The sequence below is a fragment of the Polyodon spathula genome, chromosome 10 (assembly GCF_017654505.1).
Source record: "Polyodon spathula isolate WHYD16114869_AA chromosome 10, ASM1765450v1, whole genome shotgun sequence".
Classification (NCBI taxonomy): domain Eukaryota; kingdom Metazoa; phylum Chordata; class Actinopteri; order Acipenseriformes; family Polyodontidae; genus Polyodon; species Polyodon spathula.
The window spans coordinates 6,397,936-6,410,700 of NC_054543.1; the positions used below are offsets into that span (position 1 = coordinate 6,397,936).

The 12,765-nt window shown below is 36.6% G+C and overlaps 1 long non-coding RNA gene across 2 annotated transcripts in view; it reads left to right on the plus strand.

Annotated features, from left to right (window-relative positions):
* The first annotated feature begins 4,187 nt into the window (after positions 1-4,187).
* The window catches only part of LOC121321521, a 41,478-nt gene continuing 32,900 nt past the window's right edge, over positions 4,188-12,765 (plus strand). For both annotated transcript variants that reach the window (XR_005950949.1, XR_005950948.1), the window contains exons 1-3: positions 4,188-4,340; positions 5,067-5,208; positions 6,419-6,567. This is a non-coding gene — a long non-coding RNA (uncharacterized LOC121321521). The remainder of the gene's footprint in view (positions 4,341-5,066; positions 5,209-6,418; positions 6,568-12,765) is intronic.

Below are 12,765 nucleotides of genomic sequence, written 5' to 3' on the forward strand. Positions count from 1 at the left end.
ATCTGGACTGTCTAGGTTTTTCACGTTACAGAATAAAGTGTAGAATTTTAAACTCACTTAATACCGCAGCAGCACAAGGAGTATGGGGAAAGATAGAAATATATAAACCACTGCCACATTTGAAACATTGGGGGACACTTATTCAGTTCTAATAAATACTATAGCAGACTGCAATTCTGGAGAAGTGTGGAGTTTGATAATAACTTGCATTTAACTTTATGTTTAACCAGTTTAACCATAAATACATTTGCTTTACTATGTCTCCTGTTTAACATTAAACTTTTAAGAAGCCTTTTAATTTTCTATAAGTGCATCTCAAATCACCCTATTCCACAATACATGCATCTAGATTCAAGACGGTTATTTTCTATTAGGTACACATAAATGTAGAATAATTTAAATAAGTAACACATTATGTAAAATGTATTGGTTGCCCCTCAGTATTAATAACCTCCCACAGTATTATGGACTCCTCCCACACAAATGGTGGGATTGTTAAAACAAAACAAATTATATATATATATATATATATATATATATATATATATATATATATATATATATATATATATATATATATTTTTTTTTTTTTTAAATAAATATTTTGTTGTAGTGCAGGACACAATTTATTATTTTAATGCCTAGTGGCTAATAATACAAATAAAAAGTCCACTTTTTTACAGGTCTGCCTTTGCTGCTATTTCAGCTGTTCCTCAGATGAGTCCTTCTGCTTCTAATTTTCAGCCCATTGTCCGTCTCTCCTCATTGTCCACACTCTCACTCTATTCTGTCTCCTAACTGGGTTCTAGCTCAATGCAGGATCTGAAATGTTGCCTCCTCCCGTTTTAGGAACATGGCCCCAGCCACTTCCATCTTCTTTGTCTGATAATTACACCATTTTCTTTTTTTGTCATAAGATTAACCAACAGCAATGCAGCGATTGAATCCTTGGCACCCTTCCAAGTCTGGGATAAAAGGGTGAGCCTTACTGTAGAGCCAGGAGTAAGGGCTGGGGTGAGATCATGACCAGGACTGGTTTCATTTACTGCAACCTTAAGCTACTGTACTTATTCAATACATTTAGGTAATACCACAGACCTAATCTGAACTTGAACTGCCAGCAGACTAGTGGGGGAGCTGTCATCGTAAATAAAAACAACATTTAAAAAAGCAGTTTGGGAAGGGGATTCTTTATGCATTTCATTTCTTACCTTAAATATCCTGTTAGTTGTGTTTTGCACAACACTGGCAGGCCCAACCACAGCACACAAGTGGAAAAGCATACTCGTTTTCATATCAGCACCAAGGCATGTGGGGCTTGCAAGCTGTCAAACAGGGATCAGGCAAGCTTTGGGAGCAAAGAGGTGCCGATTTTAACCCCTGAACCAGATAATCTAACAGTAATCCATTCAAAACTAATCAAACATTTACAGAACTGCAGCGGCAGCGAGGAGCAAACAATTCATCACCTTCACATGCTCGTTACAGTCCCAACATCTCAATCTACCTATGTAAATTAGGCAAGGGACCTGACATAGGGTCTGTGTACAGAAATTATAAACAAATATTCATCCATTACGCTGCTGAAATCTAACAGCTGAAGTACTAACAGAAGCTGAACTCCAAGCCCTGGGTATCAATTATTTATAAAGCTGGAACTGACAAGACTGTCTAGGTGAATTAGCAGCATATGTCAAGCTTGTGTTATAAATCCCAGCCTACTGTAACACTCATTTTGGAAGAATGTATGAACAAGGTTGACGATATATCAACAGTTCTGGATTAATAATTCAACAGAGCAATACCTTAAGGGAGTACCCATGGAAATGTGGTTTGTACCGCAGTCGGGGCTGAAAATGGAAAGAAATCCCAAAAAGATACATTTCCCAACAAAGCAATGATCAAACAAACCCATTCTGTTTTAAATGTGTTTCACACGCGCACAATCTTTATTGCCCAGTAATTTCAGATCGGAAGCCGCAAGGCAAAGAAATAAAAATGAAATGCATTCTTTTTTTTTTTTTTGTCTTTAAAAGCCTAAGGAAAAAGCTGATTGCAAAAATATGATAATCGGTGATGAATTTAGTTATATGAGAAGTGTGAGGTAATTATTGTTAATAGAGACGCTCTATAACTCTACAAGACAAAATGATATCCTTGAAAGGTTTGCTTTGATTTTTTTTTTTTTTTTTCCTAAATTAATTAAAGGAGAAAATGAGCTGGATAATCAATATACCAGTAGTTTGTTTCTCAAATGAATTAAACATTATTTTAGTTTTTGTACAGGCAGTCATTCATACCCAGTGTGGACATCAAATAAATGGTAAGTTGAGTGATGGTTTCCATTGATTTATAAGGGGTTTTTAAATTGCAGTATGTTTTATTTTCTCAATGTTTGTCAAATATGACTTGTCTGCACATCTGTAATAGTTAATTTGAACAATAAAAAGTAGGAATAAACTGGTCACATGGTGAGCGAGGAAACAGACAAAAAATATAAATTTGCATTTTGGTGAACTCCTGTGCATTTGAAAGCTACTAGGTAAGGACTGCTACAGTCCTACTGTACATAATTACAGTTCAGCCTCCAAGCCTCATAAGTCAAGGCAAAACAGAACATGCCTCACTAAGGAACTAAATACTGAGTGTGTTATTAAAGAAATGCTGGTTGAAGAGTGAAGTTTCATTTCAAAATAAAACTTCTCATATATATATATATATATATATATATATATATATATATATATATATATATATATATATATAATTTATGATAAACGATTCCTTACAGTTATATCCAGTAAATTAAAAATGAATGAGGCTCTGTTCTTTCTTTTTAATATTTAAAGCAATATTAAAGCCCCTTGCATCCCATGAAAATGTTTTTTAAGGGGAATGATACCATTGGGCATTGTTTGTTGAACAGCTCAAACATATTTATTGTTTTTTGCAGGTTCTTAAAGAAATTCAAAGGCTTTGAATTGTTACAGCTTTGCAAGGAGTATAAAAAGACTAAAGTGGGAATAAACTGCACTGACATTGCTTATCAGTATATTTTGTTTCATTATAGCATGTTCTGTCCTACGCATACAAGGTCAAACATACAGAATGACTGTAGGTGGTGTTCTGTCTACTGAATTACCTGAATCATCTTGCAGTGCATGTATTGTAATCACTTTTGAATGTAAGTGGCAGGTTTTTTGGAAAAATACAAGAGACAGTGTGTGCCTGACAACAGGCAAGTCAGTTGACTGGCTTGTGATGTTCTATCCAGCGTAAAAAGCAGGTATGTGTTGCATATTTGTAATCTGAATAGCGTTACCAGATGTCCTGGGAAAACTGGGATAAAATTGTAAAAATTGTTTAATCTTCCAAGTTTTGCTACTGATTTCACTTTTTTTATAATCACAAAACTGTAGCAGTGAGCTCAGCAAGTTGACAACTGACTAATGTATTATTCAAAATGTAAATAAACAATCTTATGGATTACTTGTTTAATAATTCTGATTATGTGTTAAATAATTAATATTCTGTTTAACATCCTGGACCATGTTAAAAAAATGGCAATAGCTGATCTTTCATAATTGTTATGATCTGCACTAGACACACACGTTTTTTTTTTTTGTTTGTTTGTTTTTTAATTATATGAAGGGAAGACAAAAATGTCCCGGTTTTAGAAATCTATTAACCCTAAATTTGAAAGAAAGGTCTAGGAAGCTTCTGCAACACCATAAAACCCTAACCCTACATCAGGGCCAAAACTAAACCACCTCACCTGAGAAAGGGCTGGGATAATAACCGGAACCTCAAGGAAGAAATTCCCAAACAAGGATTGAATAATATCGCCCAGGAAGACTGTCTTCCCACAACTGTAGTTATACATGTTGCACCTTCATAACAAATGTACAGTGCGCCACAGTTACCGTGCTTTTATATGTTGAACACCTTCGTTAGTGCTCGGTTACCGGCTATTTTTGTCATCGTCCTACAAATACCTAAAATAAAACGTTTCAGATGCCTTCTTGTGTTGACTGTTGTAAACATCAACCATGGCTGAAGCCCAGGTGAAGCGCTGGTGGTTTATCACTGTACTAGTTTTTCTTTACGTTGTGCGGGCTGACGTCAGCTCTTTCTGTTAGTGCAGACGCTCCACGTGGCGTGTTGTTTGTTTACATCTTCCACGGGAAGACTGACATGGGGTGTGTGAGTGGCAGCAATCTGGTGCCATCACATGCCATGAATATTAAGTAACATAGGCTAACTACATGAAAAGTACAAACACAGATCCTGAACTACAACGAGGTGACGGTTTCATGACTACATTTCCCTTTTCCAGCAAAGTAAGAGGTTATGATAACGTTATATGTGGGCTTTGTTTACATGTGCAACGGTATCTCTTTGTTTGCTGCGAAGCGGTTGTGCTTTTACTAATATTATATCGAGTCAATCTTAAAATGTTCTTTTTAGAGAATAAATGTAGCTCTAGCATCCGTTAAAAAAACATAGCTGAATATGTCAGGCAAAATGGCCTAGTAAATGTGACATTAACGTGTGAAGGGTGACCACAGCTTTACAATAAGAGAATGACTTAACTCGCGTGGTTAGTTATTCCTACACTAATAGAATAAAGATTAAAGTTGTTTTTTTTTTAATGTGTCAAAGAACACACATACACACACATGCCTGGTTATGATGAATCTAGGCATTTGTTTTGAAGATGCTATTCTGTATGCTGTGAGTGTACTGTAGGCCGTGGTGACCAATTGTTTGTTTATGGAACACAGGGCTATTTGGATGATCTTAACAGCAGCCAATCTTAATACCGCTTCCTTTAAATGTATAAACCTTGATAGCTATATGACCTTTTAATAATGTTGGCAATAAACCGCCCCTTGGGGAATACCCCAGAAGGATTGCTATAGCGTTCAAATAGAATCAACATATAACAGGTGGTGGTTTGGATCAATAAAGTAGACACTACCGTCACCACTTATAAAGAGATTCACCCACATATTAGTAAAGAATATTAAGTTCAAATATTCAAATATTTTGTTTTTCTTCTACAGATACAAATCTGAAGATGTTCAAACATGGAAGTCGGCTGGTCCTGTTTCACCCTGCCTCAGCCTCAGGTTAAGAGGAGTTTGGTAATCAGGAGCAGAATGTTCAGGAATTGCAGTGTTTTATGGATTTCTTGGCAAAGCTGAGGTAATTTGCCTCTAAACTTTGCACTGTTATTTTATGGAGCGTTGTTGCGTGTGCGTTCTGTCTGGCAACACGACAGCAACACCCCTTTAGTTAAATAATCAAAGATCTCTCATTTAATCTACATGCTTTCATATCATAAAGTAATTACTTTTTACAAATGTCACTATTAGGAATGCAGGCAACTTTAAACACTTTTGTCTCCTATGTGACTTTCGTAAAGTAAAAACAGACAACAGTTAACAAACAGACACAAGACAAAATATCATGGTTCACAGTACGGCAACACAGGCTTACTAGGTTAACGAGCACATCCGCTCCTCCAGTCCTCGGATGCCACGCCGTCTCCCGTCTGAGTCGTTCAACTTGGGTACAGTAGCTTAGCCCCCTTCCTAAATGACCGACTTCCACCTACCCTAAGGAATATATTGTCATGCCATTTGATTAAGGGTACTCTGTTCCTTTTACATAGTGCCCTCACAGGTCAGGAGGGAGACCTAACATCAAGAATCATTCTATCTCTGTCACACACTATATATATATATATATATATTATATATATATATATATATATATATATAATTTTTTTTTTAATTATGTCTCAATCATAACATTCTCGGTGATGCAATACTTTTGGTCATAGCTATAGCTGTGATTAGCTTATTACAATGACAGTGGCTGCTTTTCCTATCCTACCTGTTGATGCCCCAGGTAGTGTTGCATGAGCAGCGTTGCCATGATGGTAAAGGGAATAATTCTGTATTGGAAATATTTGTAAAACACACATACTATAATATACATTTTAATATACTTTTAATAACATAAGAAAAACACACATTGAAGTTACAAAGCGATTGAGGAGTTTAATTCAAGAGCTCTTTAGGTATTCATAAGTTGTTTCTGCATTATGTAACATCATATATAGGTGCTGTTTAGAAAATGTGTTGAAAATTATTTCTCGCAGTCTCTTTAATGAGCACTTTTGACACGTCTTCTGCTTATGTGCCAAACAGCAGCTTTGTACATTTTTTTTGTGTGTGTGTGCTTGCATCATTGTGTTCAGACATTATTATACTTGTTCCCTTTTTTTGCTACTGTGGATTACAATTAACAGCTGTTTAATGTGCAAGGTGCTCACATTATTGCTATGCTGTTAAACAACATTTGCTCAAATTTACATTGTGCCTCTCTGGTTTATTTTTCTGTTGTCAAGGGCATGGCATGTTTTGCCTTGATGTTAAAACCTGGAAGAGCAAAGTATCGGTCCAGGAAAACAGCTGGCATTTAAACCTTACAGAAGAAACAAAGCATTACTCAAACACGTCCATCAGCCAGGTTGCTGATCCCATCCAGGTCATCAAGGTAACCCTATACCTACTGTTACCATTTCTTGTTTATTTTATCATTTTAAAATACATCTGTCAAGTTCCTTGGGGAGCGCTGATGGACAGCAATCTTCAAGGAATGCTACAAATTTTCGATTGGATTTAGGTTGGGACTCTGACTGAGCCACTCAAGGACATTTACCTTTTTGTTCCTTAGCTACTCCAGTGTAGCTTTGGGTCGTTGTCATGCTGAAATTGAACTTCCATCCCAGTTTCAGCTTTCTTGCAGAGGGCAGCAGGTTTTCCTCAAGGACTTTTCTGTACTTTGCTCCAGTCATTTTCCCTTCTATCTTGCAAGTGCCCCAGTGCCTGCCGATGAGAAACATCCCCATAACATGATGCTGTCACCACCATGCTTCACAGTAGAGATGGTGTTCTTTGGGTGATGCACTGTATTGGGTTTGCGCCAAACATATAGCTTTGCATTTAGGCCAAAAAGTTGCATTTTAGTTTCATCAGACCACCAAACTTTTTGTCACATGGCTACAGAAACTCCTGAGTGTTTTTTGCATACTTCAAATGGGATTCAGAGTGGGCTTTCTTGAGTAAAATACAGGTCAGATTTGTGGAGTGCTTAGGATAGTGTTGTCACATGCACACTTTGATCAGTCTTGGCCATAAAAGTCCGTAGCTCTTGCAAAGTTGTCATTGGCCTCTTGGTAGCCTCTCTGATCAGTCTCCTTCTTGCTCGGTCATCCAGTTTGGAGGAACGGCCTGATCTAGGCAGGGTCTTGGTGGTGCCATACACCTTCCACTTCTTAATAATCATCTTAACTGTGCTCCAAGGAATATTCAAGGCCTTTAATATTTTTTTATACACATCTCCTGATCAGTGCCTTTCAACAACTTTGTCCCAGAGTTCTTTTGAAAGCTCCTTGGTGCTCATTGTTGAGTCTTTGCTTTGAAATGCACTACCCAGTAGAGGGAACCTGCAGGAACTACTGAATTTTTCCTGAAATCATGTGAATCACTACAGTTTTACACAGGTGGAGGCCTCTTTGTGTGTGATTTTGAAGGCAGTTGGTTACACCTGAGCTAATTTAGGATTGCTATTAGAAGGGGGGTGGACACTTGGACACCACCAAGCTATTTCAGTTTTTATTTTTAATTAATTTTCTACAAATTTCTAGAATATTTTTTTCACTTGGAAGTTTTGGGGTAGGATGTGTAGATAAATGAAAAAAAATATATATATATTTTACTACATTTTCATTCCAGGCTATAAGGAAACAAAAGGTAAAAATTTTGAAAGGGGGTGTAGACTTTCTATAGGCACTGTAGAGTCTGCTACGAGACAGACATGCCTGCTCAAAATAGCATGGGCTTTGTAAATGTCTTCAGCTACCTAAATATAACCATGCTCCATAAAAATAAGAGGTTCAGTATGCCGTTTTGAAAAATTAAATCAAGTCCCATATTTTTTTCCTCTGGGCTCCATCAGCCCCTAATGGACACGAAATAGATTAATTTGTGCACTGATATTGGGGGCTTCACTTGGCAAGCACAGAGAAGGTAGTAGTTTCATAGTCCTCCTATAATTTTTGATTGATATAAATTATACTGTGAGTGCTATTTTTCTGAGTCAGGGTAACATTGTCTGTACCGAGATAGCAAATACTTATACTTTATTAAACTCCTGAAGCTGAGCTCTTCATTTCAATTGCTATAATTATATTCATTGGAGGAAAAACAAGTGCCTAAGCACAGCTGGCAGGCTATGTACTGTCGGGCAGGATGGGATTAATTGTTTCTGAACAGAAGCTAAATTTTGGCGGAGGTTGGGATAAGTGGGGGCGGCCTCAAACATCTTAGTACTGCGGCTGACATAAGTAATTTACTCTGTTTGCTCTGGTCCATCTCATACTTTAATTCTAAATGCAGGCAGCTTATGCCGTAATTATTCCAGGTCTTCAACTTAGCTAGTAGAGGCAAACTCCTTGTGAAATCTGATTTCTGTATAGATAATGAGTGGATAATTATCCAATTCACCCCCCTAAAAGTTTTTTATTTTTTATTCTTACCCATCATTAATAATAACCTTTCCCTGGAGAACCTTCTTAATAGTGGAGGGAGCTGGGCTTTAGTTCTTTGAAATGAGAGGATGATGTGTCTTTTTTTCTATCTAGTCTGAGGATTAGCTAAAAGCCAAATTTTCAGGTTCATTCTGTGTTTCCAGGGCTGTGAATATTCAATATTCAAAGAAAGAATATTCTTTCAGCTTTGGTGATTAGTGTTTAGTATGGTAATCCGTTGCGTATCCGCCTGTCACATATCTGCCCTAACCGTTTATCTGCCATGATCAACCTCTTCAACAATGTTAATTTATTATTGAACAGCGAAGATTAGTTCAGATATTGTAGATCCAACCAAAGTTTTCGTACACTGTGTTGTATGTGCTGCATGCACTAGTGTAAATAAATCCTATTCGTCTGCGGGGGCATATCATCTTCAACCTCCGTTTTGATCTCCTGCCTGCCAAGCAGCAGTGAATGCACGCAACCACACGGAAGATGGGTACTCTGTTACAAGCATTAACTCTTTGCGGTCCTATTTCGGACCAGATCCGACATTACAATTTTCCCTTTCCACTCCGATGTTGGATCAAAAAGACATAAAGCACAGGTCTCTAGTCAATTTTTTTCTCCGTAAAAAGCCGAGAAAACCCTTCAATGGCCGAGTGAGACTGATAGGAGCCTAATGAAGCCGGGGAAAAAAAAAAAAGGCTGTATCAGATAGTCCCATGCACACAGCGATAGCACAGACATAAACAAAGGAGATCGCAGCTTCTGCATCCAGCACTTAAAGAATATCACAGACATTTGCAAAGCTTTTTGAGATGTTATAGTAATAAAATAATGACTTGGATCGCATTATTGAGGAGTTTGGTGATAAACCAAGTGATCAAGAGAGGATTTGTCAGTATGCACATCTATAAAGAGGTATGTGAAAAATACAGCAAACAAGGGGTGGGGCTTGGCTGGAGATGCAGTACTGACTGTAGTTTTGCAATTCAGTGCCTTTTCAACACATTTTACTCTGGAAAAAAAAAAAATTAAACAGCGTGTGTAAAATAAACAGTGCGTGTGAAAATAAACTGGACCTGACGCGCCTGACAAGCACTGAATAAATGAACCGCTAAGGGTTAATACCCTGTATCCTTCTAAACAAGGGATTTGGGGGAGCTCCCTAATAAAAGCTGAATCACAAAACAATAATTGTGTGAATACAGTAATTGTTCCAGCTGTGTATAATGCTATTTAAGACAGGATTCATTCTCCCAACGTTTTATATATTCACCTTTTACTCTGGTCCCACCACAGTCGGATATGTGACGGTTTACTGTACTAGTAAATACGATAACACTTAAAAATAGTGGCCAATAATTCATAATGAATTCTACCAGAATACCACAAGAATAACACCTGAATATCTTCTGCACTTCCTCTTTGTTTTCATTTTGAATTCAGCCCTGTTAATTCATGTAGATTGAATTATCCATATTTATTCCATGTTATTTTGTAACATGTATAACATGTTATTTTGGTCACATGTATAAAGCAAGCATTCATGCATGAGTTAACACTTCTAACAATTCTTTGGCGGGCGAGTAAGTAAGGGTATGAATTAGTGAAGAATAAACAGTGAATTAATTAGGGATGGATGGAGGGGAAAGAATAACCTAAATTAACGGCTGAATTTAAAATTAGATACTTCAGAACTCGGAGGAAGTGCATAAGATATACAGATGTTATTCCTGGGGTATTCAGCTATAATTCATTATGAATTTGTGGCCATTATTTTAAAGTGTTTTACCGAAAAAAAAAAGTATTTCTTTAGAATAATGCAGGGGTTCCTGTATGAAAGGAAATACTGTACTGTGGAATGGAATGGAGTTTATATACAATGCCCACAGTGACCTCATTCCCCCAAACATTTGTGCTGCTGTCATAAAGTGTTCAGTCATGTAAGGTTGGGTCCTGACTGACACAATACATATGCAGGAATGTTGGTTTTGTTCAGTGTCACTCTGCATTCTTGAATCATTATGAATAGTCCCCCATATCACCCCAATTCAATAAGTGTATCATCTGTTAGTTACAAATATTTTAAAATGCAGATGGGAAGCCTATATAGATTTGAAAGCATTGTATTATGTATCTGCTGCTTTGGCTTTGATTGCCTAACTGCTGGAATTATCGACTAATCAAATAGGAGGAAAAATAGATTGAACAATTGCCGTAACATCCTTACAACACCGGGCAATAGTCTCTTGTTAAAGGAACGCCCTCCACCCCCACTCCTAACAACAAGGTAAAATGGCTGAATGAAAAAAAAAAACTGCTGAACGGTGATTTTGTGACTTAACAGAAAATTAATTGCAAAACATACTACAAAAGAAAGAGCAAAACCTTTTTTGTTATTTGTTTATGTTATTTAGTTATTTACTTATGCACTGTCAGCTATATTTAAACAAAATGCTGTAAAGCCATAAATATTTGCGACCACTATATTTAGCGAAACACCCATAAAACCTGTTTTGCTGCAAAAATGTCGATGACCTGTTGCACTGGTAGCAGCATTTACAGCACTAAGTTATTCTTATCAATTTTTTTTTTTCATATGTGAAAAACACAATAAAAAATTTGCAAATATGTATGGCTTTACAGTATATAGAGTCATATTTACTATCCAACCTTGCCTCTTATCATTTTAACTGACTCATATATCAAATATGTACTGCAGACTCAGCCATAGTGGAAAATGAATGCCCCAGGAAGACTATTGTTACCTCCAGGGTTGCTTCCTGCATTGTAGTCCCCTGTCGGAAACAGTGGTCTTCTGTTGGGTCAATAATTTTCCACTATAGTTCTCTCAAATCCATATTTACTAATATATATATATATATATATATATATATATATATATATATATATATATATATATATATATATATATATATATATATATATATATTAGTGGCAAACAGGGATGTAAACAGAGAAGAACACTAAAAGCACATGGGGTATTTCTAGTGTTGCTGTCTGTAAAAGGATTAATTGACAGCTGGGAAAGCTAGAGGTAAATTTAAATGGAGCTGCCCTAGTCTATGGGAAAGAGAGAGAACCAGGAATGTTTTGGAGCCCTTCTTCAGCTGTGAACTTTTCTTTGTACACAACTGAAGACGGGCTTGCCCGAAATGTCCTGAAATATAAGATTTTGTAATCATTTAAACCTTTTGTGTGCATCTAAAGATTAAAAAGAGAACATTCTTTTAAGGTCAGTTTGCAGTGGATATACATTTTTGTAAACCAAGAAAGTGCTTGCAATTCAGACAATTTTTTGTTTTGTGTGTGTTGTGAATTAAACCAGGATTTTTGTACTTGATTTCGATTATGATGTTACCCTTGTGAATTATAATGTGGACATTCACAAAGATAACGACATTGAATAGCCTGCTGTTGGGATTTGAAAATGGTTGTCGTTTTGTACAGTATGTACAATCCATACTTACTCCGCATGTGTGTTTTATTTATGCCCATGACTATGAGGGATGTTGCTGAGTGTACCAGCTGAGCACCCTGGCACATTCAATCTGAACCCTGGCAGCAAGGGGCAGGCTGAGCTGCAGCTGTAATAAATTACATACAAGTGCTGCAGAACAATAACAAAAAAAAAAGTGTGTGCCATCCATTTCAGTACCATTTACAAGAAATCAATATCAATACTTAATGCAATATTGGTGAAAAATGAGCAAAGATACAGAGCGCATAATAAAGCAGAAATGAAAGACCTTAGAGTCCCATTTCAGGAGGGGGAAAAAAAAACAGCAATACAGTGTTTTTTGCTGTTTTGTTTTTTCCCTGGAATGCATTTTTACAGGGGTTCATGTTTAACCTTTTCTTAGTCTAAAGGCTGGGTGGCTTACTAGATTGTGAATAGAAAGGGAATCATTATACTACTGGATCACTGGTTCCATTCTGGAACAAGCCACCCTTTGTGTGAGAAATAAGTTTGAGTCATTATCGCCATTATTTTCTTTGGTGGAATACTTTATTTCAATTTCTGTTGTAAATGTGAAGAAACATAATGATAGTAATTAAGATTTTTAAAAAGCCTTCCATAATCCTAACATGAATCTCACTTATTTTTCACTGTGGTCAAATCCATTTACCCC